The sequence below is a fragment of the Pseudophryne corroboree genome, chromosome 10 (assembly GCF_028390025.1).
Source record: "Pseudophryne corroboree isolate aPseCor3 chromosome 10, aPseCor3.hap2, whole genome shotgun sequence".
Classification (NCBI taxonomy): domain Eukaryota; kingdom Metazoa; phylum Chordata; class Amphibia; order Anura; family Myobatrachidae; genus Pseudophryne; species Pseudophryne corroboree.
This window is the reverse complement of record NC_086453.1, coordinates 281,507,257-281,533,572: the sequence shown is the minus strand read 5'-3', so window position 1 is coordinate 281,533,572 and position 26,316 is coordinate 281,507,257.

The window sequence follows — 26,316 nt, the reverse complement described above, 5'->3', positions numbered from 1 at the left end:
TGGTCAACATGCATTAGGTAGACATGGTCACTAGGTCGACGCGTATTAGGTCGACATGGAAAAAGTTAAACATGAGTTTTTCACATTTTTTTTTCATTTTTTTTAATTTTTCATACTTTACGAACCACGAGGACAACGATTGGGAATAGTAACTTAGAAACATAGAATTTGACGGCAGATAAGAACCACTTGGCCCATCTAGTCTGCCCCTTTTTATTATCCTTTAGGCAATCTCAACCCTTTTTGAACCTTAATTCTTTGTAAGGATATTCATATGCCTATCCCAAGCATGTTTAAATTGCTCTACAGTCTTAGCCTCTGCCACCTCTGATGGTAGACTATTCCACTTATCCACTACCCTTTCTGTGAAGTAATTTTTCCTTAAATTTCCCCTGAACCTCCCCCCTCCAGTCTCAGTGTATGTCCTCGAGTTCTAAGATTTCTCTTCCTTTGAATAATGTTTCCCTCCTGAACTTTGTTAAGACCCTTGATATATTTGAAAGTTTCTATCATGTCCCCCCTTTCCCTTCTCTCCTCCAAACTATACATGTTAAGATCTTTTAGCCTTTCCGGGTATGTTTTGTGATGTAGGCCATGCACCATTTTAGTTGCCCTTCTTTGTACACTCTCTAATGTATTTATATCCTTCTGGATATATGGTCTCCAGAACTGGACACAGTATTCCAGATGGGGCTGCACCAATGACCTATACAGTGGCATTATCACTTCTTTTTTCCTACTGATTCCTCTCCCTATGCAACCAAGCATCTGACTTGCCTTTCTCATTGCTTTGTTGCATTGCTTTCCTGCCTTCAAGTCACTTGAAATAGTGACTCCTAAATCCCTTTCCTCCTCAGTAGTTTCCATTATAGTACCCTTGATACTATATTTAGCCTTTGGGTTTTTAAGACCCAAGTGCATGATTTTGCATTTTTTAGCATTAAACTGTAGTTGCCACGTTCTTGACCATTTCTCAAGCCTACCTAGGTCATCAATCATTTGTTTTACCCCTCCCGGTGTGTCTACCCTGTTGCATATCTTTGTATCATCTGCAAAAAGGCATAAATTTCCTTCAATACCATCTGCAATGTCACCAACAAAGATATTAAAGAGAACTTGTGCCGAGTGCAGCGGTAGTGGAGTGAGGCACCTTGCCCAAAGCTCGCAAGCCATGCGAGGGGACACAGTGCACTAACTGGGGTTCCCGGTCACTTTACGAAGAAAATTACACCAAATAAAAATAAAAAAAAACTCATGTCGACCTAATGACTATGTGGACCTATTTCAGGTGTCGACCAATAGTGGTCAACCTAACAACTGTCGACCTAAGTGTGGTCGACCCTATGATCCATACCTTTTTACAAATACCTTGCTCCATCTTGAACATTTTGCCTGGCCAGGCTCAAAAACCATTGTGCCAACCCACTGTGCATATGTATGTTATAAGTGCGACAACCGAGTTTGGTGACAAAGTACCTTTCTCTTTACCAGGCCTGGTTACGATCTCTGCTTCATCTCCAACGGAGTTAATGGGGCTGATGTATCAAAAATGCGATACGTTTCTAAAAAAATTTCATCACTCATCGTGTCTTTTTTGTGACTTTTCCAAAAAATAATTTGAAGTACTGTATGTACAGTATCATTTTTTTAATCGAAAGTGTGATTGCGTTAAGAGCCCAAAAGTGTGATAATGTCGTAACCTACTTTTCGGTGGATTTATCGCATTTAAAAAAAAAAAAGTGAAGTGCGCATAGGGGCAAACACACGATTTACTGAAGGGGGTTTCCATATTAGTTTATATATGGATACCTATTAACCAAAATATTCAGAAAACTGGAATATTTCAGCCCTGTAGTAATGTCATGACGTGTGCCGGCATCATGACATCACTGGAGTCTGTGGCCAATCACAGACATGTTGGGGATTGGCTTTACAGCCATTCCCTCACCGTCACTACTGCCAGGACCCACCATGGACCCCCGGGATCCCCATGTCAACGTGCTGCTGACCCCCGGGACCCCCCCCACCAATGCGACAGACCCACCGCGGACCTCTGGGACCCGTCCAGAGAACAGGTATTCTGTTGTCCGGAAAAATCCCATATCTGGAATGCTCCTGGTCCCAAGCATTCTGGATAAGGGATACTCGACCTGTACATATATCTCTATAGATATAGAGTAGATATAGAGTGTATGTATATATATATATATATATATATACAAAACAATAGTGCAAATAGCGCTGCTACCAAGGTAACAAGACTAATAAATACAATTTTAAGTCAATGTTAAAGTTCAGAAACACTTCCCCTATTCAGGGAGGCTGCTAAAAAGGTCCTCTTGGGTGGACTCTATTTCAAAAGTCCAAGTAGATAAAATGTACAAAGTGGTAGAACCCAGCGCCTTCTGTGTTAAACGAAATTCCAAGTGAATATTACATAATAATATGCGTACCGCATCCCATGTGTATTTCAGGCATGTAATGTAAACCGTGTTTCTCCTGATGCCGGTCTTCTAGCTTTCCCACTGACTCCGTGGATGGACCGTAAAAAATTTAGAAAAAAAAATAGAGTGTAGTATTGCCAACATATATAAAGGTGTGCATATATAAAAATTTCCGATGTGATTAGTGGTTATGCCTTTAGTTGAATGGTGCACCCAGTGTCACAATAAAAGACCAAGTGATGTGCCCACCGCCTAAGGTAGTATAAAAATAAGTACCCTCAGGACTTGCAATACTTGCATGTAGAGGTATCTTTAGAGAATTCTTCTCCTGAGGTTCATACTGGGGACCCTTAAAAATGAAATAGAGTCTCCCAGAAACGGGAAGAAGAGCCCATAGTGTAGTAATTTTAAATTTTTTAATACAAACATAAACGTAAAAGACATAAAAAACATAAGGATTGGACCCGTACAATAAAAATGATTATGAAAGCTTATCTGTGATCCTTTCAGAGGAGTGGATCGTCTTTCCAACGCGTTTCGTCCTTTTGATAATTTATTAGGACTTCATCAACTCCTAATTACTGTAGAGGGGCACTGATCCTCCTGTATACTGTAAAAATACAGGGGTGCTGTAAAAATACATGGGTGCAGGTTGTGTCTGGTATGCTGTGAAAATACAGGGGTGCTGGCCCTGTCCTGTATGCTGTAAAAATTCAGGGGTGCAGTGAAAATAAATGTATACTGGCCCTATCTTGTATGCTGTAAAAATTCAGGGGTGCTGTGAAAATAAATGTACACTGGCCCTGTCTTGTATGCTGTAAAATTCATGGGTGCTGGCCTGGTACTGTGTGCTGTAAAAGTTCAGGGGTGCTGTGAAAATAAATGTACACTGTCCCTGTCTTGTGTGTTGTAAAAATTCAGAAGTGCTGTGAAAATAAATGTACACTGTACCTGTCTTGTATGCTGTAAAACTTCAGGGGTGCTGTGAAAATAAATGTACACTGGCCCTGTCTTGTATGCTGTAAAATTACAGGGGTACTGGCCCACTCCTATATGCTGTAAAAAGTCAGGGGTGCTATGAGATACATGTACACTGTCCCTGTCTTGTATGCTGTAAAAATTCAGGGGTGCTGTGAAAATAAAAGTACATTGGCCCAAATACAGGGGTGCTGTTGTTAAAATAAAAGTACACTGGCCCTGTCTTGTATACTGTAAAATTACATGGGTGTTGTTCAAATAAAGGGGTGCTGGTCCTGTCCTGTCCTGTATGCTGTAAAATTACAGGGGTGCTATTGTTACACTGGCCCAAATACAGGGGTGCTATTGTTAAAAAAAAATGTCACTGGTCCTGTCTTGTATATTGTAAAATTACAGGGCTGTTGTTCAAATACAGGGGTGCTGTGAGAATAAAGGGGCACTGTTTGTGTGCTGTAATAATAAATGGGTGCTGTCCTGTGAAATGGGGAACAAAAATTTGGAGGAAAAAATAGTGAAAGATCATGAACCTCTTCCAGTTCCTAGTACTAGTGCTAAAGCTTCTCCTGCCACCAGTCATGACATTGACGATGCAATTCCATCAACGTCGTCTGCTAAGGCTGATGCCCAATGTCATAGAGGGCATGTAAAATCCAAAAAGCAAAAAATAATCAGGAAAAAAAGAAATTATCTGATGAAAAATGTAAAATTGGCAATATGCCATTCACGACACGAAGTGGCAAGGAAAGGCTAAGGCCCTGGCCTATGTTCATGACTGGTGGCTCAGCTTCTCACGAGGATGGAAGCCCTCCTTCCTCTCAAAAAATAAAAAAAATTAAGCTTGTTAAAGCACAGCAAAAACAACTGTGCATTCAGAGATATCACAAATCCCCAAGGAGAGTCCAAGCGTGTCCGCGGTTGCGATGTCTAGGCCTGACCTTCCCAAGACTGTATGAGAAGAGGAGGTTCCTACCACCATTTTCACACCCCTGCAAGTGCTGGGATGAGTACCGCCAGTCCAGTTGCTGATATTTAGATTGAAGATATCACTGTAGAAGTACACCAGGATGAGGAGGATACTGGTGTAGCTGGCAATGAGGAGGAAGTTGACGATGAGGATTCTGATGCTGATGTGGTTTGCTTGAATAAGGCACCAGTGGAGACAGTTGTTGGCCATGGGATGAAAAATACCATTGTGATGCCCGGGCAAAATACCAAAAATCCACCTCTTCGGTGTGGAATTATTTCTCCACAAATCCAGACAACAGGTGTCAAGCCATGTGTTGATTTTGTCAATCCATAATAAGTAGGGGTAAGGGCGTTAACTACCTAGGAACATCCTCTCTTATACGTAACCTGCACTGCATTCATCAGAAGTCATTCTCAAGTTCAGAAACTTTGGGAAATATTATAAGCAGTCCACAAACAAACCAAAAATTTCAGCCACAGTTGTGTGGCATACCCTGTCGCTGAACAGATTAGTTTGTTAAAGTTTGCATGTCCTGTTTATACAACATAAGGGTGGGTGGGTGTTAGGGCCCAAGGACAATTCCATCTTGCACCTCTTTTTTTCCTTTGCATTATGTGCTCTTTGGGGCCTAGTTTTTAAAACTGCCATCCTGTCTACCACTGCAGTGCCACTCCTAGATGGGCCAGGTTTTTGTGCCGCCCATTTGTGTCGCTTAGCCTAGTCATCCAGCTACAGTACCAAGGTGCAATGTTTTTGCCTAAAAACAATATTGTGAGGTGTGAGGTGTACAGTATAGACTGAAAATTAATGTTAGTGAGGTTAATAAAACCGCAGGATCAAAAATACCTCCAAATTCTGTATTTTTAGCTGTTTTGTTTTTTTAAATCCAGATCCAAAACCAAAACCCGAAAAGTTTCCACAGCATATCTTTGATATATTTATATATATATATATGAATTGTGAATTGTCTGTATTTTTTGTACACTTTTTTAAAAAACCAGGTACATTGATTTCTCATTTAATAGCTGGCTCCTAGTACTAGGGCCATTTGCTTTTATCTACTTTTATTTATTTTTATGTTGGTGCTAATTACAGTATATTAAATTTTTACTATTTTTATAAAAAAATTCTTTACTGAGTTTTCTCCAAATCGTACGACACCATTGGTCGCTGAAAATTACCTTATCCCCTTTTTACTTTCACATTGTACATGAAGCACTTTACCAACGCTTCTCTCTTTAAGGTATAGCTGACGCCCTAACATATCTAAGGGAGTGTCTGAATAAGGAGAACTTTTTAAACATTCATAACACTCTGGTCTACATTCTAGTATAACTTGGTATCGCAGTTAAGCGCCGACAAGCTTTCCCCCACTGCAATATATATATATATATATATATATATATATATATATAAAATACACACATATATATATCTCCTATATATTAGGCCAAATCTGTGACTCTGTGCCTGGCCGTAACGCTGGGTGGAGTCACAGCGGTGGGCGGAGTCAGTAAGTCTCTGCTCCTGCTGCCTGTCCATCTCTCTCTCTCCCCTTCCCCCTCCCCCCACCCATCAGCAGCTCTGACTTCCCGGCCGCGGCGCCGGGCAGACAACAACGACTGATGCCGCACCCCGGCATACACATTAGGAGGGACGGGTGGCGCAGGAGGAGGCTTTCATAGCCCTCCCTGCGCCGTGTACACACACCCGCCGCCTCCTCCACACACATCCAGCTGTCTGCTCTCCTGCTGTGACAGGAGCCGAGTGCTGCAGTGAGATAAACTCCTGCAGCACTCTCCTCCTGTCACAGAGAAGAGCCGGCACACACACTCTCCGGGGGCTGCCAGCATCAACAGGCAAGCTGGAAACACCCCCGGAGCGAGAGAGAACATACCCATGAGGCCACACCCCTTTTACAGAAGGTCACGCCCCTTTTCATCCGCGGGGGGAGGGTTGAGAGATGTGTGTAATAGAACAGACTGCGCTCCGACACCCAGTGACGCCTCTGGACACTACTGTTTACCAGCCTGCAGCAGCCGCCCACAGCCTCAACGGTGAGTCCCTCCGGCCATCCTAACCACTGATTCTATGTCTGGTCGCCACTTTACACAAGTCTCCACTTCTGGTGTCCTCCCTCTCCACTACTTTCCCCCTCTCTTCATCAGCTTCCTCACTGGGGACCCTCCCTGCCACCCCGCGTCTCTATATCCCCTCCCTACCGCCCCACGTCTCTCTATCCCCTCCCTACCGCCCCTCGTCTTTCTATCCCCTCCCGGCCGCCCCGCCTCTCTGTATCCTCTACCTGCTGCCCTGCGTCTCTGTATCCCCTCCCTAACACCCTGCATCTCTGTATCACCTCCCTACCACCCCGCGTCTCTCTATCTCCTCCCTACCGCCCCGCGTCTCTGTATCTCCTCCCTACCGTCCCACATCTCTGTATCTCCTCCCTACCGCCCCGCGTCTCTGTATCTCCTCCTCCCTACGCCTCTGTATCCCCACCCTACCGTCCCACGTCTCTGTATCTCCTCAGTACCACCCCGCTTCTCTCTATACTCTCCCTACCGCCCTGCATCTCTCTATCCCCTCCTTACCGCCCTGCATCTCTCTATCCCCTCCCTACCGCCCTGCGTCTCTCTATCCCCTCCCTACCGCCCTGCGTCTCTCTATCCCCTCGCTACCGCCCTGCGTCTCTCTCTGTCCCCTCCCTACCACCCCACGTCTCTGTATCCCCTCCCTACCGCCCCATGTCTCTGTATCCCCTCCTCACTATGCCTCTGTATCCCCACCCTACCGCCCCCCTTCTCTCTTTCCCCTCTCTACCGGCCCGCGTCTCTCTCTATCCCCTCCCTACCGCCCCGCGTCTCTGTATCCCCTCCCTACCATCCAACGTCTCTGTATTCCCTCCTCCCTACGCCTCTGTATCCCCTCCCTACCGCCCCGCTTCTCTCCATCCCTTCCCTACCACCCTGTGTCTCTGTATCCCCTCCCTACCGCCCTGCGTCTCTCTATCCCCTCCCTACCGCTCTGCGTCTCTCTATCCCCTCCCTACCGCCCTGCGTCTCTCTATCCCCTCCCTACCGCCCTGCGTCTCTGTGTGTCCTCCCTACCGCCCCGCGTCTCTATATCCCCTCCCTACCGCCCTGCGTCTTTCTATCCCCTCCCTAACGCCCCGCGTCTCTCTGTCCCCTCCCTACCGCCCCATGTCTCTGTATCCCCTCCTCCATATGCCTCTGTATCCCCACCCTACCGCCCCCCTTCTCTCTATCCCCTCCCTACCGCCCCGCATCTCTATCCCCTCCCTACCGTCCAACATCTCTGTATCCCCTCCTCCCTACACCTCTGTATCCACTCCCTACTGCCCCGCTTCTCTCCATCCCTTCCCTACCGCTCTGCAACTCTGTATCCCCTCCCTACCGCCCTGTGTCTCTGTATCCCCTACCTACCGCTCTGCGTCTCTGTATCACCTCCCTACCGCTCTGCGTCTCTGTATCCCCTCCCTACCGCCCCGCGTCTCTGTTTCCCCTCCCTACCGCCCTGCGTTTCTGTATCCCCTCCCTACCGCCCTGCGTCTCTCTATCCCCTCCTTACCACCCCACGTCTCTCTGTCCCCTCCCTACCGCCCCGCGTCTCTGTATCACCTCCCTACCGCTCTGCGTCTCTGTATCCCCTCCCTACCGCCCCGCGTCTCTGTTTCCCCTCCCTACCGCCCTGCATTTCTGTATCCCCTCCCTACCGCCCTGCGTCTCTGTGTGCCCTCCCTACCGCCCTGTGTCTCTGTATCCCCTCCCTACCGCTCTGCGTCTCTGTATCACCTCCCTACCGCTCTGCGTTTCTGTATCCCCTCCCTACCGCCCCGCGTCTCTGTATCCCCTCCCTACCCCCCTGTATCCCATACACGGTCCATACCACTGGCTCCTTGATACCTCCCTGACAAACCCTCACCAGGAGTACAGGAGCCATAACCCCCTGCGGTGCCCCCCATAGTTACCGGTATATCGGTGATGCTCCGCTCTGCCGCCTCCTCCCTATCCCTCACACAGCAAGCGCAGGGCGCAAGCCCAGCACCGAGCACATGACCGCGCTGTCCATGCCCATTGGCCCTGGTACCAGCTCCAGCCATCGCCCCCTCCTCCTACTGCACCTGAGGGGGGCGCGCACGTAGCGCATGCAGAGGGGACTGGTGCACCTGCGGCCGCGTGGAGACCTTGCGTGCGCAACATTTCCGTGTTGCTACACCGGAAGGATGGTACGGTGTAGAGAGAGGACACAGCTGCCCCTGCTCCGCATTGTACCAGCACTCCCCTCTGTGTCTAATGATACCATTTACCTCTTCATGCGGGTATGTCTATATTTATTTATTAACAGTTTCTTATATAGCGCAGCATATTCCGTTGCGCTTTACAATTATATCACATACATCCTTATCAGTGTCCTATATATTGTTACAAATAAAATGACATAGGTATAGGTCCCGCACCCCCTCCCCCCCCACACCTGCATCCACCTCCCCCTCCACTCGCAGCATCTACATACTCCCTGCCTCATCCTCGGTCCCCCCCGCACCCGCTACATTCTGCACATCGTGCCCTGCATGCACTGTTCACGCCGTCGTAATTGGCTACACCCCCTTCACCATTGGAAACACTTTTGTCGTGCAATATTTAACCACTAACAAACCTAGGAATGCAGGTAATACTCATACAAATATTGAACCGCAGCAAGGCGTGCAGGGGTTAAGGGGGCGTAGCCCCTTTCGACGGTGTGAAGAGCGCCCGTAGGGCGCGATGAAGCACCTAGTATATATATATGTGTATATATATAGGAAAGGAAGGTTGCACTCACGTGTAAATATTTGCCACAGCAGCTGGGGTGTCATCCACAGATTCCCATCAGGGAGTCCACTTATAGAGAAAGGTAATGGAGCACTCACCAGTCTTTCTTTGTTTAAGTGTCAAAGAGTAGAAATTTTATTTCCCAAACAGCATAGCAGGACTGTCCACTACAGTCCAATGTGGTTACATAAAAAAGCCCAAACGTTTTCGGTCATATCCAGACCGTCATCAGGGGATACAGAAATCGTTAGAGAGCTGTCACATTATACTTGGAATACCAGCAGCCTAACTGACCCTGCCTCACCGGCTCCTTTTCTACCCACCATTCAAAAAAACGCGCCAAAACGGCGTCATGTTGTGGGCGGAGTCAGCCCGTCTTATTCATAATATTATCGAAGCAGAGAACAACCATTGTGTAAATATACATATATATATCTCAAGGTATTACCTACAATATAGCACATATTAGATGTATGAGGTACACCTACCATAAGCAGCCTCCGTGTCAGGCAGACGTAGCCGTCGGGGATCATGTCCCACCGCGGTTGCCTAGCAACCGCAACAGAGACCGTCCCTAATCCACCAGCCACCAATGGGTATATGGGCGGAAATGACGTATCGGAACGGTTGCAAAGCAATATATACTATATACTAGGTGCTTCATCGCGCCCTACGGGCGCTCTTCACACCGTCGAAAGGGGTTACGCCCCCTTAACCCCTGCACGCCTTGCTGCGGTTCAATATTTGTATGAGTATTACCTGCATTCCTAGGTTTGTTAGTGGTTAAATATTGCACGACGAAAGTGCTTCCAATTGTGAAGGGGGCGTAGCCCCTTGCGACGGCGTGAACAGTGCCTGCAGGGCACGATGTACAGAATGTAGCGGGTGCAAGGGGGACCGCGGATGAGGCAGGGAGTATGTAGATGCTGCGAGTGGAGGGGGAGGTGGATGCAGGTGTGGGGGGGAGGGGGTGTGGGACCTATACCTATGTCATTTTATTTGTAACAATATATAGGACACGGATAAGGATGTATGTGATATAGACATACCCGCATGAAGAGGTAAATGGTGTCATTAGACACAGAGGAGAGTGCTGGTACAATGCAGAGCAGGGACAGCTGTGTCCTCTCTACACCGTACCATCCTTCAGGTGTAGCAACACGGACATGTTGCACATGCAAGGTCTCCACGCGGCCGCAGGTGCACCAGTCCCCTCTGCATGCGCTATGTGCGCGCCCCCCTCAGGTGCAGTAGGAGGAGGGGGCGATGGCTGGAGCTGGTACCAGGGCCAATGGGCATGGACAGCGCGGTCATGTGCTCGGTGCTGGGCTTGCGCCCTGCGCTTGCTGTGTGAGGGATAGGGAGGAGGCGGCAGAGCGGAGCATCACGATATACCGGTAACTATGGGGGGCACCGCAGGGGATTATGGCTCCTGTACTCCTGGTGAGGGTTTGTCAGGGAGGTATCAAGGAGCCAGTGGTATGGACCGTGTATGGGATACAGGGGGGTAGGGAGGGGATACAGAGATGCGGGGCGGTAGGGAGGGGATACAGAAACGCAGAGCGGTAGGGAGGTGATACAGAGGCGCAGAGCGGTAGGGAGGGCACACAGAGACGCAGGGCGGTAGGGAGGGGATACAGAAACGCAGGGCGGTAGGGAGGGGAAACAGAGACGCGGGGCGTTAGGGAGGAGATACAGAGACGCAGAGCGGTAGGGAGGTGAAACAGAGACGCGGGGCGGTAGGGAGCGGACAGAGAAACGCGGGGTGGTAGGGAGGGGATAGAGAGACGCAGGGCGGTAGTGAGGGGATACAGAAACGCAGGGCGGTAGGGAGGGGAAACAGAGACGCGGGGCGGTAGGGAGGGGATACAGAGACGCAGAGCGGTAGGGAGGTGATACAGAGAAGCAGAGCGGTAGGGAGGGGTTACAGAGACACAGGGCGGTAGGCAGGGGATACATAGATGCAGAGCGGTAGGGAAGGGATGGAGAGAAGCGGGGCGGTAGGGAGTGGATACAGAGGCGTAGGGAGGAGGGGATACAGAGACGTTGGACGGTAGGGAGGGGATAGAGATGCGGGGTGGTAGGGAGGGGATAGAGAGAAGGGGGGCGGTAGGGTGGGGATACAGAGGCATATGGAGGAGGGGATACAGAGACATGGGGTGGTAGGGAGGGGACAGAGAGACGCGGTGCGGTAGGGAGGGGATAGAGAGACGCAGGGTGGTAGGGAGGGGATAGAGAGACGCGGAGCGGTAGGGAGGGCACACAGAGACGCAGGGCGGTAGGGAGGGGATAGAGAGACACAGGGCGGTAGGGAGGGGATAGAGAGACGCAGGGCGGTAGGGAGGGGATAGAGAGACGCAGGGTGGTAGGGAGGGGATACAGAGACACAGGGTGGTAGGGAAGGGATGGAGAGAAGCGTGGCGGTAGGGAGGGGATACAGAGGCGTAGGGAAGAGGGGATACAGAGACGTTGGACGGTAGGGAGGGGATACAGAGATGCGGGGCGGTAGGGAGGGGATAGAGAGACGCGGGCCGGTAGGGAGGGGATAGAGAGAAGGGGGGCGGTAGTGTGGGGATACAGAGGCATAGTGAGGAGGGGATACAGAGACATGGGGCGGTAGGGAGGGGATACAGAGACGTGGGGTGGTAGGGAGAGGACAGAGAGACGCAGGGCGGTAGGGAGGGGATAGAGAGACGCAGGGCGGTACGGAGGGTATAGAGAGACGTAGGGCGGTAGGGAGGGGATAGAGAGACGCAGGGCGGTAGGGAGGGTATAGAGAGAAGCGGGGTGGTAGGGAGGAGATACAGAGACGTGGGACGGTAGGGTGGGGATACAGAGGCATAGGGAGTAGGAGATACAGAGGCGCTGGGGCGGTAGGGAGGAGATACAGATTCGTGGGACGGTAGGGAGGAGATACAGAGACGCTGGGCGGTAGGGAGGGGAGAGAGAGACGCGGGGCGGTAGGGAGGGGATACAGAGATGCAGGGTGTTAGGGAGGGGATACAGAGACGCGGGGCAGCAGGTAGAGGATACAGAGAGGTGGGGCGGTAGGGAGGGGATAGAGAGACGCGGGGCGGTAGGGAGGGGATATAGAGACGCGGGGCGGCAGGGAGGGTCCCCAGTGAGGAAGCTGATGAAGAGAGGGGGAAAGTAGTGGAGAGGGAGGGCACCAGAAGTGGAGACTTGTGTAAAGTGGCGACCAGACATAGAATCAGTGGTTAGGATGGCCGGAGGGACTCACCGTTGAGGCTGTGGGCGGCTGCTGCAGTCTGGTAAACAGTAGTGTCCAGAGGCGTCACTGGGTGCCGGAGCGCAGTTTGTTCTATTACACACATCTCTCAAAACCCCCCGCGGATGAAAAGGGGGCGTGGCCTTCTGTAAAAGGGGCATGGCCTCGTGGATATGTTCTCTCTCGCTCCGGGGGTGTTTCCAGCTTGCCTGTTGATGCTGGCAGCCCCCGGAGAGTGTGTGTGCCGGCTCTTCTCTGTGACAGGAGGAGAGTGCTGCAGGAGTTTATCTCACTGCAGCACTCGGCTCCTGTCACAGCAGGAGAGCTGACAGCTGGATGTGTGTGGAGGAGGCGGCGGGTGTGTGTACACGGCGCAGGGAGGGCTATGAAAGCCTCCTCCTGCGCCACCCGTCCCTCCTAATGTGTATGCCGGGGGCGTCATCAGTCGTTGTTGTTCGTTCGGCGCCGCGGCCGGGGAGTCAGAGCTGCTGATGGGTGGGGGGAGGGGGGGAGGGGGGAGGGGAGAGAGAGAGATGGACAGGCAGCAGGAGCAGAAACTTGCTGACTCCGCCCACCGCTGTGACTCCACCCAGCGTTACGGCCAGGCACAGAGTCACAGATTTGGCCTAATATATAGGATATATATATATATATATAAATATCATGGCCGGTTCTAAACCTTGTGGCGCCCAGGGCGAAAGTTTCTCTCCTTGTACTTGTGCCCCCCTGTTGCTGTAACCCCAGTGGATTTGCCCCCCAGCAGTTGTGCCCCCAGCAGCTGTGCCCCCTGTAGCAGTGCCCCCAATAGTTGTGAGCCCAGTAGCTATGCCCTCAGTAGTTGTGACCCCTGTAGCTGTGCCCCCAGTAGCTTTGCCCCCTGTAGCAGTGCCCCATGTAGTTGTGCCCCCAGTAGCTGTGACCCCTGTAGCTGTGCCCCCAAGCTGTGTTTCTTGTAGCTGTGCCCCAGCAGTTGTGCCCCCTATAACTTTGCCACCAGTAGCTGTGCCCCTGATAAAGCTAAATATTTATCTTATATAATACCCTTTATGAGGTCTAAGAACACTGTACGCTATCTACGTATGAAGTACCGTAAGGGTACGCACGTTGCGTAACAATCGCTTAGCCGTAGTCGAGACGCTCAAGCGTCACGTTCGCTCACGGCCAAGAGATCACGGGCAGGTACGCTATTGGCTGCTGACTAACTTAATGATTCGCTATAGCGTAGCGGACGCTCGGGACCACGAGGAGATCACCAGCGGCGCTGACGCTCACAATGTTAAACCTTTGTATCTAAACCATAAACAGTGTATTGTGCTGTAAAACCTTAGTGTATAGATAGAGTGTAAATGCAACACAGTGTAACCTTATTAACTCAAAAGCTGTATGAGCGTCACCGACGCTCTGAGAATACTTAACACTATAAGAAATACACAGATACCTGGGCTTAGGGTCCAACGCCTAATATATATATATATTATGAATGATATACTTGCAAAAGAATTAATACAAATACAAATCATACACTACAATATAACATAGACTACCTAACCAGATAACTACACAGGAAATATAATACAATTACTATTTAAGAGAAAATAAGAGAGAAAGAGGAGAAGAGAGAGAGAGAGAAATTGGCCCACAATAACAAGAAGATCAATATAGTTGCGGAGAAACACTTACGCACAAGGGGAAACGATCGCATGCGCCTCGATATCCAGCTCCCGATTATCAGCAATGAGAACCGTTGAAGAGAGTGAACTGGATATGGTCGGCCTGCTTATTTATGCCCCACACACAACACAATTCAATGGTCCCTACAATCTCATTGTTCATTGGACACAGGAATTCCTCCTCGCATTATAACAAAAGGTCATAGGTTGATTCATACAGGTGGGCCGTGACTATTTCCAACAGCTCAGGTGGGAGGGAAACTGGGTTTCCCGCCGCATGGATAAGTAAGTGCAAATACAGTAAATGTTCATAAACTTCTTATGTCCATAACTATTCGCACGAGCGATTAATCTGCTTCAAACCAACACCGGAATATTGCTAATTAAATACTCTTCCGATGGGTACTAAACACCACTGTATTACTCCTGTCTGACCCTTCGTATCAAACAAAGAGGGATTTCTCTGTTCACGAACATTCTATATTAACCAAACTATCAGAATCTATCAAAGGGACCATGATCTACAAAATACATTATATAGTGAAAATATGTAACGATTGAGTCGCACGCTACGATCACATAAACTCTACCGTAAATACGCATACCGTGCGCCTGCGGGTGCCCGCGACTGTGAGTATGCGCACGTACGGGAGAGCGTACGCATGCGCAGCACGGACCTGTGTGAGGTGCAAATATGGTAGTGTGCATAGAGATATTTTTCTGACTTTGACAGTCCACCCTTTGGCAGTCAACAATAACTGCCACCTTCTAAAACATTTCAAAAAGAGAAAAATATATGTCAGGGGTTAATACATTTACATGGTTAGGTAGGGGAGGAGAGGAGAAGGTAGGAAAAGGGTATGACCTAGTGAGATAGCAGAAGCATGTGTGTATGAATCCGTGCTTGGGGGTCATGTATCATCGTGCCGTACGTGTTTTAAATCAAGCTTCGAGGTATTGCGAAGTATACATTTGAATTCCTTCTTATCCCGTGGTACGGGTCTGTGGATGGGCTGTCAAACTTTACCGAGCTCTTTTCGGCTTTGGTTGTAACAAAATGGGGGAGCACATTTTAGTTGATGATACATGAATGGGGGAGATATGTGATTGCTGATATCTGTGCCTGTATTCCCTATCGACTATGTGTGTCATTACCTGAGGGTTGTAGAAATGAAGAAAAGACATAATTACGGTAAATGCGGTGGTATTCTATGTCAGGTAAATGTACATTCGTCGATTGAGGTCTTGTTTGGTGTCTGTTGAATGCAGTCTTCTTTGTGCTTTTGCCCATAAGGTGCGAGCAAAAGCTGTCAATGTCCATAGATTTACAAAAGTGTTGGGCTAGCGTAATTTTAAAATTTCTAGGGAAACTGGGGATCCATGGCATAGTTCATCAAAAATCTATGTATCAGGTTGTCAAAACTTCTTCTTTAATCCATCTGTTGTCTGTATATCGGCTCATCAAATTCCTCGTCCAAGTGGGTCTTTTTACCTTGGAGGAAACGGAAAAACAGGTGAAAGAAACGGACCGTAGAAATCGCATTTTCATCACATTATTGTTTCTACATTTGGGTCATAAATCAAGTCCATTGGAATTACAGTTTCATCACTCCTTAAACTCATTACCCTAGTACGACGATTGCACCTCATTAAAGCCTGACCGCATCTAAATATCAAACCAATCGTTATGATAACACCTAAGATACATAGGAGAAACTTCCCAACATCCATTATGACTCCTTGAGCCCAGTCTCCTAAACCAGAGAACCAATTTCGCGGGTTCAACCATGACACCCAACCAGTCAGCTCATTACCTACAGCAGCAAGAGTGAGATTGTGTCTCCTGCGAAATTCCCACTTCAGTTGGAGAATATCGTCCATCTTTTGGTCTATGACCTCGACCGGGTCCTCGGTGCTATTCATAATATATGTGCAACATTTCACGCCGTATTGTGTTGCCAGTGTGACACAATATCCGCCTGTCACTGCTGTGAGGTAATTGAGAACCATTCTATGCTGTACCAGTTCTGTTTTATAAGCCTGAAGTTCTCTTCCAGTATACCTAAACGTGTCATCATACATTTCAGTGATATTATCTAACAAATTGGCGAGCGCAGATATGTATTTATAATTCAACACTCCTCTAGCGGTGCGAGTGATATCTAACGCGATTAGAAACTGAATCCCGGTGGATTCATGGATCATGTCAGAGGCCGGATGCTCTGTTCTTTCTATCAGGTGCCGTTTAACTACGTGCTCGTAATGGGTGTGAGTATAAGGAGTTTGGGCAACACGGTGTATGTCTTTCATTTTGTCATGTGATACAGTCATTACTTCAGGCAGTACTTTTCCAATATAACACAATCCTTCAGAGTTTGGGGCAAGCCACTTATACGCCTTTCTCCCGCATATGAAATATGCATCATCGGGGAGAACATATGGGACGGAGTAGGACATAACCATATTACACACCTTCCATGTGAAATCTCCTAACCCTAATTCTTCCATCTGCTTAGTACACGTATCAGGTTGTACGATATGTGCACAGTATCCTGGTGATACCTCTCCAACTCTCGTAATCCTATTTCCTAAGGTATACCTATACCGGAAAGATTTTCCTCTACTGGCTATGTGGCGTATAAGCTCTGTATCTGTAGGCATTCTATCTGCTCTATGTGAAAAGGTCATGGTTTGATTACTCCATGACACTTCCCAATTTCCCGGCTTTCGGGGATTGGAGATGTTAAAACATAATAGGGACCTATCCACATGGTATTGGTGGAGCATCAAACTAGGAGGGCTGGAGATATTAAACCTCCTGTCCACCGGTCTCCCACCACTTAACTCAAGTACCTCCCCTAACGTTAAAGGAAATGGTACTAGCCCTGATTTGCTATGACCTTGAGGTACTTGAGAGCATACCCAACAATCTGTTTTATTTAACACACTACCCACTAAGGAGTGATAGTCACTCAATGGATGCCGGTCCATATGGATATTAAAACTGGATTAGCATTTCTTTATGCACCCATCCTCAATGACATTGTTACAGAGCCGACAGATACAGTTTTCTTCAGCTAGCAATCCTTCACAATTCCTTCTATGGTCAATGCTATCGGATCGCTTTCTGATACTCGCCTTTGCTTGTTGATTATGTTGTTCTTGGAAAACTACGCCTCCATTTCTGTCATCAGAACCCATTCCAGAACCTCTCTCGACCTCCATGGTACTCTCGCCGGAACAGACTGCTCTGGTCAACATCATGGTCAACAGGAAAATCCGGATCACAGTCTCTTGGGGCAAGTCCATCTTGTAGGAGGAAACGGAGAAGAATGAGAAGGGGGAAAAAAAATAATTTGAGGGAGAGGGGATGGGAAGTTGGATAAAAACAATAAAAGGGAACAGGGGATCGACAACTGCTTTTGGTCTTGTGATTTTTAATGCTCAGGTGCCGCCTCAGTCCTCCTGGAACAGACACTCCAGTGATACAACCTCTACCGTCTGTTCCTTATCACGGGGCCTCTCTGGATCAGCAACCTTTTTACAGTGGGATGAATGAACCCAAGTCTCTCTCTCAGCAACCTTCAATGCTGTAGTGCTAGTCAATAAGACCTGGTATGGTCCTTCCCATCTGTCAATAAGGCAACCTGAGCGTAGAAAATTCCGTATCATTACATAATCCCCAGGTTCAATGTCATGACAATTACTATCTGGTAAATCAGGAATCACTAACTTCAGATTATCATTTTGATTCCTCAACTGTTTACTCATGTTAATCAAGTATTTTACAGTCACTTCATTGTTACACTTCAAATCATCCTGAGGGTTAATCATAACATGCGGTTGTCGACCAAACAAGATTTCAAAGGGAGACAGATTAAGAGGGGACCTGGGAGTGGTTCTGATGCTGTACAGTACAATGGGTAAAGCTTCTGGCCATGTCAATCCTGTCTCTGCCATTACTTTACTCAGTTTATTTTTAATAGTGCTGTTCACTCTTTCCACTTTCGCACTCGCCTGTGGACGGTATGGAGTGTGCAGCTTGCTATCAATTCCCATCAATTTACACATTCCTTGGAAGACATCACCTGTAAAATGGGTACCCCTATCACTTTCGATAATTCTAGGGATACCATATCTACATACAAATTCCTGCACAATTTTCTTAGCAGTAAACATAGCGGTATTTGTGGCCGCTGGAAATGCTTCGACCCAATTTGAGAAAACATCTATACAAACAAGTACATATTTCAAATTTCGACAAGGGGGTAATTGAATAAAGTCAATCTGTATTACCTGGAAAGGGCCGCCGGCAGGTGGGATATGAGATGGTTCTGTAGGTATTGCCTTTCCGATGTTCTTTCTCAGACAGGTAAGGCATGACATTGCCCTTTTACTCGCATGAGATGAAAATCCTGGGGCACACCAATATGCTCTTACCAACTTGCACATCCCTTCCTTGCCCAGATGAGTCAGCCCGTGAGCTGCCTCAGCTAAACATGGAAGGTATGCTCTGGGGGCCACTGGTTTACCGTGTCCATCCGTCCAGAGTCCTGAGGACTCCTGACCATATCCTTTTGCCTTCCAGACTGCCTTTTCCTGTGTGGAACACAAATTTTGCATCTCACACAACTTCTGTGTGTTGATGGTATTAAATACCATCAGTTGTGTGGTGTCTGTCTGTCTGGGGGTAGCAGCTGCTAATTTAGCAGCTTCGTCTGCTCGGCTGTTACCAAGTGATACTGGGTCTTGGCTATATGTGTGTGCTGTACATTTGATAACAGCCACTCTGTCGGGTTCCTGTATCGCTGTTAGAAGCCTTTTGATGTGAGCTGCATGCGCTACCGGTGTACCAGCTGCCGTCATGAAATTTCTGAGGCGCCATAGGGCTCCGAAATCAAGGACTACCCCGAATGCGTATCTAGAATCGGTGTAGATATTGGCTGATTTGCCCTTAGCCAATTCACATGCTCTGGTTAGGGCGACCAGTTCAGCAACCTGGGCTGAGTGAGGTGGGCCTAGCGGTTCCGCTTCTATGGTGCCTTGGTCATCTACGACTGCGTATCCAGTACACAAGTCTCCCGAGTCTGACTGTCTATGACAACTACCGTCCGTATAGAACGTAAGTTCTACATCTTCCAGTGGGTTGTCGCTGATGTCAGGCCTTGCGGTAAAATTTTGGGTCAAATATTCCATACAATCATGTGTGTCTTCCTTTGTATTAAATTCTCCTTCCCCACCACTCTCATCCTCCACCCTTTGTGCCTGTCCAGGCACACCTGGGAGATATGTTGCAGGATTTAATGCACTGCATCTCCTTATGGTGATGTTTACGGGGGCCATTAGTGCCAATTCCCATCTTGTAAACCGCGCTGATGAGACGTGTCTGGTTTGGGCAGAATTTAACAAGGCTGACACTGCATGTGGTGTATGAATTGTGAGGTTGTGACCTAGCACGACGTCTTCGCTTTTCGTTACTAGCAATGCTATCGCAGCAACGCTTCGCAAGCATGTGGGGAGGGATCGCGCTACCGTATCTAGCTGAGCGCTGTAATATGCTACTGGCCTGCTGGCATCACCGTGCTTTTGGGTTAGTACGCCTGCCGCGCAACCAGCACTTTCTGTTCCGTATAGTTCAAAGGGTTTCCCATAGTCTGGCATACCCAATGCAGGTGCCTGCGTTAGGCACTGTTTAAGTATCTCAAATGCTGTCTCAGACTCGTCTGTATGCGAAATCCGATCAGGTTTGTTTGAGGAGACCATCTCCTGCAAGGGTAACGCTAGAATGGAAAACCCTGGGATCCAGTTACGGCAATACCCACACATTCCTAAAAATGTTCTGATCTGTTGCTGGGTTTGTGGCAGAGTCATGTCTCTAATTGCTTGAATTCTATCAGCGGTCAGGTGTCTCAGTCCTTGTGTTAGACAGTGTCCCAAATATTTTACCTTAGTTTGGCATAATTGCAACTTGTCTTTGGAAACCTTGTGTCCTGTGTCTGAAAGATGAAACAGGAGCTGTTTCGTATCCTTCAGGGATGCTTCCAATGAATCAGAACACAGTAGTAGATCATCCACGTACTGTATTAATACTTATCCACTCACTGGTTGGAAAGACTGTAAACAATCATGCAAAGCCTGGGAAAATATACTTGGGCTATCTATGAATCCTTGTGGTAATCGAGTCCATGTGTATTGGACTCCTCTGTATGTAAATGCAAACAAATATTGACTGTCAGGGTGCAGAGGTACCGAAAAGAAAGCGGAGCAGAGGTCAATAACAGTGAAAAATTTCGCAGTGGGAGGGATTTGCATTAGGATGACAGCTGGATTTGGCACTACGGGGAACTGACTCTCAACTATTTTGTTAATCCCCCTTAGATCCTGCACTAGCCGGTAACCCCTCCCCCCACTCTTTTTAACAGGGAAGATGGGACTATTGGCAGTGCTGGACGTTCTTACCAGAATGCCCTGTTGTAGCAAGCGCTCTATTACGGGATACACTCCTAACTCCACCTCTGGCTTCAGAGGGTACTGTGGGATTTTTGGAGCTATCCTACCATCTTTTACTTGTACAACTACCGGAGCTACGTTTGCCATTAATCCAGTGTCCTGTCCATCTTTAGTCCAAAGTGACTCTGGTATCTGAGATGTCATTTCTTCTACTTGGGAGGGAGTCCTATTTGTCATAATGGTATGTGACATTAATTTTGATGGGGAGTCTAACATGTCTCGTACTTCCTGAGCGTGATTCTCAGGTATGTCCAAGAATACACCTTCAGGAGTACAATAAATGACGCACCCCATTTTACACAGTAAGTCTCTTCCCAGGAGATTAGTCGGTGCCGATGCAGCCAGCAAAAAGGAATGCTTGGTATGTAAAGGCCCTACTGTAATCTCGGCTGGTTTGCTAACAGGGTAGTGCTGGACTACTCCCGTTACCCCTATGGCTGGAATTGTCTTACCAGTGGTTCTCATGCCCACTGTCGAATTTATCACTGATTTGGCCGCCCCTGTGTCTACAAGAAAGTTTAATGATTTACCAGCTACATTGATTGCAATTTCTGGTTCACTTCCAAGGCTTGCAATCAATTTTACTGGCTGCAGATTACAGGTATGGCCACACCCCTATTGGGTATGGTGACCTCCCTGAATCCCGCTGGCAGCAACTACTTGTGATGGAGTTAATTGGGAGCTACCAGAGGCTTGCCAGTCTCTGTTCGGGGGATATCTTTTTGTTTCCCCTGCATGTGGCTCATAACTCCGTTTCTGCGGACCCTGATCCCAATGTCGTGTGTCATGTCGTTGTCTAGGGGGTTGGTATGAGTTTCGCGAATTCTTCACTCTACAATCTCGTGCCATGTGTCCCTGTTTATGACAAGAATAACAAGTAACCACATTTGACTTACCCACAGGGTTTGGTGATATAAACAAAGGCTGCCTTGTGGTCAGGGCCTGTATACTTGCTGCCATTAACTTATCACCTTGTTGTTCCCTGTGTCTGGTGATGTTCCTATCGTGATCAATAGCAGCCTCTCTCAAAGTAGCCACAGACAGACCTCGCCAACATGGTTGTGTGGTCTGTACCCTAGTCTTCAATGACTCTTTTAAACCATCCATCAGTACCGATACTGCTACTTCTCGATGGTTTATGTTTGTTTTAATGTCCTCTATGCCTGTGTATTTTGCCATTTCTGATAATGCTCTGTGAAAATACTCTGCAGCTGTTTCTGACTCCTTCTGTTTAATGGAGAATATTTTGTTCCATTTAACTACGGCTGGGAAATACTCCTTTAACTGTAAACTTATTCTTTTTACATTGTCTTTGTTGTACACTTCTGTAAGAGGTACATCCTGATCTAATCCACAGTCAGCTAAAAATTGAGCTGCGTCGACATTGGAGGGTAAACATGCTCTCAGCAATATCTGCCAGTCTTTATTGTTGGGCTCTACAGTGTTACCTAGGTCTCTGATGTATTTTTGGCTGGCAACTAAGTATTTTCTAGGGTCAGGGAATTCCGACACTATGGTCCTTAATTCCATTCGGGAAAATGGGCTGTACATGGCAATGTTCCTAACAGGAGTGACTCCTGAAGTGTCTGTTTTCCCATTTGGAACTACTATTACCTTAACAGGATTAACCCTAACAACCTCATTCTGTGTAGATTCTACAGGCTGTGGTGAAATAGTTTCAGCATAGTGTATGGTGCCGTACTTACCCGTTGATACCTCACCTATCCCTCCGCTAGGGGCCTTTGTTACTAATCTCGGGGGTGGAGCTGTGCCTACTGTGGTCTCTGCTATGGTGGCTGCTAGAGAGAGCGCTGAAATTGTTGCCGATTCGTCCTCTTGATCACACTCCTGAGGAAAGTTCAAAACAGGGTACAACTTGCACGGGTTAATACTTGCATTGGTTAATTGGTTAACATTATCTTTAACATTTACACAGTTGCTAAGTGTTTGTGTGTTACACCTTAGTGCGTCATTCTCCGCAACCAATTTCTCTCCCGATATATATGGTGGCGGTGGGGCCGTGGCTATCAGTTTTCTGATCGAGCCAGATCCCGCCGCCTGAGCCAATCCTCTCTGTATGTCACCCTCCTGTTGCCACAACTGTAAATAATCGTAATGTTTGATTCGTCTCTTGGCTGATTTAATGAGACATATCCTTCTCCTTAAATTCGTTAACACTTCTGTGCTGAAGCTACCTACTCTTGGGAATTTCTCCCCGTCATGTACCGTCATTCTCTCCCATTCATCACATAAAGCTTCTGTGTGACTTCCGTATTTCTCACACATTACGTACCTTGCCGACCCGACTGGTCGGTTTACTGAATCAACCCGAACCGAGGTTGATCGCCCCCTACCTGAACAAGTGGCCCCCATAGTTCGAAGGTGTTGCTTTATTCAGCCAACCCTTACGCAAACCAAAATGTTCAAAATAGGCTGACGGTGGCGGTTTACCGAGTACCCCACTCACTCGCCCACGCCGACCAATACGACCTGATCACACCGATATGGTGCTGGCGTACTCGACCCAGGGCCCCTGCGACCTGAACCTCTATTTACTGGAACCTGTGAGGGTGATCCGAAGAACACTTACTCTTTCCAGTAACTATTGGTTGTTGGATAGTTCCTGAGTGAGCAGCGAACCTCCCTTAAAATAAAAAAAATTACACAAATCACGTTAGAATGTACAAATAGCGTTTATGACCTTCGTACACAAATAGTACCGGTCAGGTTTACTAATGTACACAATTACATGCGGTACAATCGTTCAGCACATAAGCAACTAATCTTATGTACGGAGCGACCAGTGGAATCGAAAATTACGGCTGCGAATTCCTTCAGCCAGAGCTTGTATGGCCTATATGGGTGTTGCACCAACCCTTTCTTGGTGTTGTGCCTGTGGACTGTATAGCGGACTTCCTTGTCTGCTGTACCTGAACCTGCTGGTCTGCTATGACCTCCTGGTCTGTTACAGTATGACCTCCTGGTCTGCTACACTCTAATGCTCAAATTGTATGTTTTAACCAGGGATGCCTCCCTAGCCACCATGTACGTCACTTACACGCATGTACCTCACGAGAACTCGACTTTTCTTGTGGTTCAACCTCAAAAATTGTAAAAACAAACACTCACTCACCACATATACACTTTTGTTTCTATTTCTATTTCTGCGCAGAAATTTCTCTTTAGACCAGATGTGTTACAAATTAGGAGAAGGATCTGTTAATTTAAATTTCGAATGTTAAAATAGATTTTCGCGATTTATCGCCTTGCGTTATTTACCGCGTTGCGCTATTTATCGCGTTGAAAAAATTTAACACTTGTGATTTGAGTTACGTGGGCGTACCCGTACGCTCCGTTGCGTAATATACGCTGCGTGCGTCGGCCCTTGGGTTGCGTACGCAAGTCTCAGTCCTTTGTTAGAGACACGTGTACGCAAAGCAAAGATCCACCGTAACACAATTTATACGTTTATCAATGTAGATGATCCTTTATCATCTACCGCGCACCACACTGACTTCGCCTTGTCTCTCAGGCACAGCTGTGTTTGTCTATACTTTAACTATATTACCTTTTTACTCTTAAACTATAAAATAGCGGCAAATCTCTCTTAGCACGTTTATCAATTATACAATAGCATACAGGAGAGTGATATATGAAAATACACGAATGAAAAGAAATGCAGATATGCGTGCGTGTGTACGCAAGACAGAAAAATAAACAGTTTTAAAAGAGACTAGCGTGTTGTTCTTACCTCCGGTTCCCGGATTCCTTCAGCACCCTTTACTAAGAGAAGCAGACGCTTATCCAAACAGCACTACGAGGAATATGATCTCCCGCCCTTTGCTGCTGGATAATGTCTGCTGAAATTACCTAGTGCAGATATGTGAAGGACAGGACGAGCCCGCAATTGATAAAGCTAAATATTTATCTTATATAATACCCTTTATGAGGTCTAAGAACACTGTACGCTATCTACGTATGAAGTACCGTAAGGGTACGCACGTTGCGTAACAATCGCTTAGCCGTAGTCGAGACGCTCAAGCGTCACGTTCGCTCATGGCCAAGAGATCACGGGCAGGCACGCTATTGGCTGCTGACTAACTTAATGATTCGCTATAGCGTAGCGGACGCTCGGGACCACGAGGAGATCACCAGCGGCGCTGACGCTCACAATGTTAAACCTTTGTATCTAAACCATAAACAGTGTATTGTGCTGTAAAACCTTAGTGTATAGATAGAGTGTAAATGCAACACAGTGTAACCTTATTAACTCAAAAGCTGTATGAGCGTCACCGACGCTCTCAGAATACTTAACACTATAAGAAATACACAGATACCTGGGCTTAGGGTCCAACGCCTAATATATATATATTATGAATGATATACTTGCAAAAGAATTAATACAAATACAAATCATACACTACAATATAACATAGACTACCTAACCAGATAACTACACAGGAAATATAATACAATTACTATTTAAGAGAAAATAAGAGAGAAAGAGGAGAAGAGAGAGAGAGAGAGAGAGAGAGAGAAATTGGCCCACAATAACAAGAAGATCAATATAGTTGCGGAGAAACACTTACGCACAAGGGGAAACGATCGCATGCGCCTCGATATCCAGCTCCCGATTATCAGCAATGAGAACCGTTGAAGAGAGTGAACTGGATATGGTCGGCCTGCTTATTTATGCCCCACACACAACACAATTCAATGGTCCCTACAATCTCATTGTTCATTGGACACAGGAATTCCTCCTCGCATTATAACAAAAGGTCATAGGTTGATTCATACAGGTGGGCCGTGACTATTTCCAACAGCTCAGGTGGGAGGGAAACTGGGTTTCCCGCCGCATGGATAAGTAAGTGCAAATACAGTAAATGTTCATAAACTTCTTATGTCCATAACTATTCGCACGAGCGATTAATCTGCTTCAAACCAACACCGGAATATTGCTAATTAAATACTCTTCCGATGGGTACTAAACACCACTGTATTACTCCTGTCTGACCCTTCGTATCAAACAAAGAGGGATTTCTCTGTTCACGAACATTCTATATTAACCAAACTTTCAGAATCTATCAAAGGGACCATGATCTACAAAATACATTATATAGTGAAAATATGTAACGATTGAGTCGCACGCTACGATCACATAAACTCTACCGTAAATACGCATACCGTGCGCCTGCGGGTGCCCGCGACTGTGAGTATGCGCACGTACGGGAGAGCGTACGCATGCGCAGCACGGACCTGTGTGAGGTGCAAATATGGTAGTGTGCATAGAGATATTTTTCTGACTTTGACACCCTCTAGCTGTGCCCCTTGTAGCTGTGCCTTCAGTAGTTGTGCCCCCAGCAGTTGTGACCCCTGTAGTTGTGACCTATGTAGCTGTGCCAGTGCCCTCAGTAGCTGTGCCCCCTAGCTGTGCCAGTGCCCCCAGTAGTTGTGCTCCTTGTAGCTGTACCAGTGCCCGCAGTAGTTGTGCCCCCTGTTGCTGTGCCAGTGCCCCCAGTAGTTGTGCCCCAATAGAGCCGCACACACACACACAAAAAAAAACCCACACAATACTTACCGCTCCTGCTGCACTGCCCTCCGTCTACGGCCACCGGCTCCTCTGTACCATGGGAGAGATGTCATGATGTCTCTCCAATAGTTGCGCTGCACAGACACTAGTGTT